This window comes from Poecilia reticulata, chromosome 10, assembly GCF_904066995.2.
Source record: "Poecilia reticulata chromosome 10, P_reticulata-male-v2, whole genome shotgun sequence".
NCBI lineage: Eukaryota > Metazoa > Chordata > Actinopteri > Cyprinodontiformes > Poeciliidae > Poecilia > Poecilia reticulata.
The window spans coordinates 2,637,020-2,642,823 of NC_088839.1; the positions used below are offsets into that span (position 1 = coordinate 2,637,020).

At 39.5% G+C, this 5,804-nt stretch overlaps 1 long non-coding RNA gene across 1 annotated transcript; it reads right to left on the reverse strand.

Annotated features, from left to right (window-relative positions):
- Positions 1-445: 445 nt before the first annotated feature.
- On the reverse strand, positions 446-1,363 carry LOC103461518 (uncharacterized). Its single transcript, XR_014089228.1, has 2 exons — positions 596-1,363; positions 446-520 (listed from the first exon to the last, which is right to left on the reverse strand). It is a non-coding gene; the product is annotated as an uncharacterized LOC103461518 (long non-coding RNA).
- Positions 1,364-5,804: the final 4,441 nt, after the last annotated feature.

A 5,804-nucleotide genomic window follows, 5' to 3' on the forward strand; every position in this document is an offset into this window, starting at 1 on the left:
GGTGATGTTCAGCTGAAGATGGATTGTTCTGCAGTGACCCATGAAGTCCTCCTCAAAGCTCCATGCTCTCCCTCCAGCCCACATATCTCTGCATTTTACCTCTTCTCTGATAGATGCTGTTCCTTTTTATTTGTTGCTATATCAAAACATTTATGTTCAGTTGTCATAAGTTCTTGTCTTGTTATGAGAGTTATATAATGTATGTGTTGTTTCTTTAGAACAGTATATTGTACAGGCATACAAATACCACAACATGGTTTAAACTACAAATGTTTTCCTGCTCCTTTTCAAACAGAAAAGTAGTGGTAAACTAATTATTTTGTTGTTCTGATTACTTGTTTTCTTATTTTTAAAAGCTTTTGAAATAAATAAATATTTTGCTTATGTGTCATGTTGGTCCCAAGTTTCTTAACCCACATGCGAGAACACAATCAGGAGAGGCAAGTAAACGAACAATAATAAGTTTATTGAATCCAGGGGAAAGGGAATGAGTTCTGGAACAGATGACCGGATCGTCTGACTGTCAACGAGAGATAACAGGTTAGTGAGAGTGGTTGAGAGAGTTTTTTCCAGGAGTAAACAGACAAGGTCTTACTTGGAGTGGATGAGTGTGGTTGCTGGCAGAGCACTGGATAAGAGGGCTTCATTGGAGGGCGGACAGGTTTGTATACAGCGGAAGGAGCGGAGTCCGACTAGGTTCAGTTGTAACAAATCTCCAGATGGTTTCAGGCACAGGCAGGTATAACCTGTGGTGAAGGGGAGTCCACTGGAGACGGACCGAAGACGGGGGTGGGGGGGAAGGCGAGCACATGGGGAATGGCGTCCAGCTGGTACAACCAACGGCGTCGTGGGGAGACACACAAGGGAGGAAACTCACAAACAACGGGTGGCTTCAGCTCACTCAGAATCCCGGGACAGAGGGCACACTCGGGGAAACAACGAGGAGACAGCGGGTTCACCTGGCGTGGAAAACAACTAGGGATTAGCTCGAAGGAAAACACACAGGACCTTTCTCTGGAACGAATGTTACCAAAGTAAGCAAACACTCAGGCGATGAGAAGTCGTTCAGCCGCTGCTTATATACACCCAGACCGCGCCTTCAAAACGAGCTGCAGGTGCGTCTACGGGGTTGGCTCCGCATCTCTCCAGGGGCTCTGTACACTGGCGGCATCTGGTGGATGCCACGGGAAGTAGCAGGTGCTCCAGGAAAGTAACTCAAAACAAAAAGGGAAAAGAAACAAAAAACAAATCAGAAAAAACACAGACCCTGACAATATGATAGTAATTTCAAACAGCTCAGCAGAAACCTACATGAACTGCTCATATTTATCTAATTTATCCAGATATGTCTTCTTAATTCAATTCAAATGATTAATTAAATTCAGAAGAAATGTAACCTCAAGCCACTTTACAAATATATAAAGTGGCTTTATATATTATATATATATATATATATATATATATATATATATATATATATATATATATATATATATATATATATATAATTTTTTTTTTCAGTTCAATCAAACATACTTTCCAATTATAGTTATGTTCTAATACTTATTCAAAATCGATTAGAATGTTTCTAAGAAACGCAACAGATTTCATGGAGTCATTGACCTGCAGCCTTCATTCCTCCAGGAACAGCAAGTAGAGACAATCACTTGTGTTCAAAGCATAAAGTTACCAAAGACCGACCATCCATCCATCCATCCATCCATCCATCCATCCATCCATCCATCCATCCATCCATCCATCCATCCATCCATCCATCCATCCATCCATCCATCCATCCATCCATCCATCCATCCATCTTCTTTACACCTTTGTCCCTCAGTGGGGTCGGGAGGGTTCAAAGATCATTTTAGTATTAATTATTATAATTCAAGAGCAGTTTGAAAGATGAATTAGTTGATCCTGTTTAGAGTCATTTTTTCGTTCTCTTTGTCCCCAAAGAGGAGTATCCTGTGTGACCCACATTAAGACAATATTTAATACCAGTTTCACATTACCAAATTCTCTGTATATTTAGTGCAGTACAATCCAGCAGATATATGGGCTGCAGGCTCCCTGCACGTTTTACCAGCTTTAAAAAAAGTATGAAAATCAGGTTGGCTGTTTTCATGTTTGGAACAAGTGCTTCCAGGTTCTAATTCCATCTCTTACCACTGAGTATTTCATAAAATGTCTTGACGCTCAGTTAAGTTAACTGAGTCAGCTGCCAGAGCAGCTGACTAAACAACAAATGACTGTGCTGGTGCAGTTCTTACCATTTCTGTCGTGATACAGCCTCTTGGTTTCAAACCCCAGGAGCTCCATCTCAGACACTGATTAGATATATTCATGTAATAAATGATAAAATAAAACTGATGCAAGTACAAATAAATTTAATGTATACACTTTACTGGGAATATTGCTAGGAGCAAGCCTGCACTTTGTCTTTGAACCGATAAGACTGAAGTAGAAACATTACATACCAACTGATAAAAACTTTGTGTGTTTTTACGTGTGTGTGTGTGTGTGTGTGTGTGTGTGTGTGTGTGTGTGTGTGCGTGTGCGTGTGTGTGTTTGGGGAGGCGGTGAGGGTGTGTCACCTTTCACTATGGACTACTCTGTGTTCCGAAGTATTCCAGGTGGAACACAGCAGAGAAAATACAACAGAATGGAGGATGTAGAGAAGGTTTTTACAATAGTCTAGTCAAAGTCCAGACTTCAACCTGTTAATAAGCTGTGGTGGGACATTTAGTGCAGGAACTATTGCTGGCAAACCTCAAGAAAAAGGAGTGATGTTCTGAAGAAGAGAGCTCTACAATGACGCTAAACTGTCATGTTTCTACTGGCTACTAAATATTGTTACCCACACAACTTTTTCAACATTGCTTTGATAATGTTAGTTGCAAAAACCTTGAGAGAAAAAAAATGGATCTGAATGTGAAGCTACTTGCTCAGGACCTCTGTAAAAACGTTTCTTACATTGGATTTAAAATATAACACAATGTCATTTTGTATTTAAATTGATTAAACTTGCTTACTTTTAGTTCTTTAGTAACAGTTGCTTAGTCACTTTATAAACACATGTTTGATGACAGTAGACGCATACAATAAAGAATTGCATCTTGGTTCCTTGAGAAGAAATTGCAGCAGTAGTTTTTGATTATTTTTCTGTGCAAGACCAAAATGGCTTGCAGAAAATGTCCTTCATATGATAAAAAAAGCCTACAAAGCAAAAAGATATGCATCACCAAGGCAATATTGAGAAGTATATATTTCTCTGACTTCACAGATAATTTACTGTGTTGCTAGAAAAAAAAGGTACAGAGACAGATAAGAAAAAAAGATATCCATTCCATTCCAGTAAGTCGCATAAAAATACTGCATTCTGCCTTCCTAAACTACGCAGTGTGTGGCATATTGTGTTTCTAGTTCTGTCTTTTTCATCTTTTTTAATCAATGGTGATGATCAATAACATGGCCTTTTTTAATTGAACATCATGTTTCTGTGGAGACAACATATCAATGTAATAAATGAGGAAGAGAAAAGGAGAAAAAAGAGATATAGGGCCGCTTCTCTTTAATGCTAATGAATTAGAGTAAGCTGTAATACAGCAAAGCGTAATTAAGTGATATGGGCCACGCATCGACGTGTTAGGGCATATTAGATGTGCTACTTAATGCGACCAGGCAAATCCAAGTGCCATATTGATCAGCCCTTTAATGTTCTCAGACTCGGCCTCAACCCTCCACCTCCATTTCATTCTCCAGTCATTACAGTCAGGCCACTCAGATTTAGTGTAGCTGCATGCAACATGATGACACACTCAGAGATGGCAAAATGGAAAAAGAAAAAGGCCTAAAAACTCTGATGCGCAGTATTTTGTCACCTTCATCTTTTTCCTCCCAGCGTAGAATCAATAAGTGCTGCTTGCTGCTAAAAGCTAAATATACATGTCTGATACTGGCAAAAGAGCATTTCCTTCCAGCCATGTCCAATCAAACCAATCCCCTAAAGAAGCCGTGCCAGTAGACACATTGGAGCCCTTAATAGATAAGTATTGATAAGTCTGTGATTTGGGAAACTGGAGGGCATTGAAGGGAGTGTCGGAGAATAAAGAGCAGGAGGAAAGAGACAAGAAGGGAAAGCTATTGATTAGCACTCGGATTCAGAAGGCTCAACTACAGTGACTTCTTGGCCCTACACTAAACAATATGATGGTAGATCAATGAGCTTTGCATGAGTGAGCTGCTTCAAAGGAAGAAGTGTTGTGGGTGGGATGGAGGTCGGTGCGTATGCAGGCCAGGGTCATCGCTTACACATTACTGAGAGCACAGCGTCCTGAGTCACATGCAGTGGAGCTCCTCATCTAAATACACAATGGAATCTGGAAAGGGCCATCGGAGCACAGTTTGAGAAACCCAAAGGGAAATATTATCCTAGAATATACAGCTGTTTGCTGCAAAGAATTGTTAGCAGAAAAACAATTACTAGTCTCAGGAAAAAAAAGGTCAAGAAGGCTGAGGTACAACTGATGTCTATCAAGAGAACCTGGTTAAGCTCATCTCTCTCCCTCTCTCTCTCACAACCGCACACACACACACACACACACGCACACACATGCACGCACGCGCGCATGCACGCACACACACACACACACACGCACGCACGCACGCGCGCACACACGCACGCACACACACACACACACACACACACACACACACACCCGCACACATGCATAAAAATAATCTTAAAGGGTAAAGTTCATCCAAACACAGGTTCATGCTTATTACTACAACCCGTCTACTTTGATGCCAGGTGCAAACCTGACTCAATAAAGTCAAACAAGCAGTTAGGAAGCGTCCAGATAATGGTAAAAATCTAAGTCAAGACATTCAATTCCCAAGTTGTGTCCAAATCGTAGCCTTTACATTTAACAAGTCATTTGACTGTAACAGTACAGTTAAAGAAATTAAACATTATTTTTAAATGAGTGTTAATTTTTTTCATAAAAATCAGCAAGAATAATTGCATGACAGTATTAAAGCCAGGGTAAGAAAAAAAAACAAATTAATCAATTATAAAAAAAAGATCATAAAGTTATTGTATTACAAAAAAAAAAAAGACTTTTTCTCATATTATTACAACTCTATTCTGGTAATTTGACTTTATTCTCAAATTGCTACTATTGTAATGAGGAAGTTGATCCTTAATACAAAATAATGGGCGCCTTTATTTAATTAACTACAATACTAAAAAAATCACTTTGTCACTAAAATGACAAATGGCTTCATTTATTCAACTACCATATATAATTATTCATAATAAGCTGATTTGTTTTTTTTAAAGTAGAACATCATTATACTTATTAATTCATTGTGTCAGCTGCATCAAATACTGACTGAAACAACAAACTGTGCATCAATTCACAGTTAGGCCTTCTACTCCCTACTGCATTTAAAATCACATATTGACATATTGCGTAAAGCTATGCTGCATAGCAGTTCTCATGGTTCTGGGATGTTTTGGGTTCTCCTGCTCTCTAATGCCCCATGCTTCCACTTTAACTGGTTTATTCTATACACTGTTATCCCTAGTGTGCATATCTGTACTTATCTGTGTCATTGTTCCCCGTTGGATCCTTGTGTCCACCTTGCTCTGCCCTCTCATGTTCCCCAGTGATCTGTGATTTCTCTAAGTGCTTTTTGGGCTAAGTGCAAGCTTTGGCTTTAGACTAGTGAAGGGTAGGTGTAAATTCAAACTGGAAGACTCTCTTCAGTCTCACCTGCATCATCCAATTGCTGCGTCA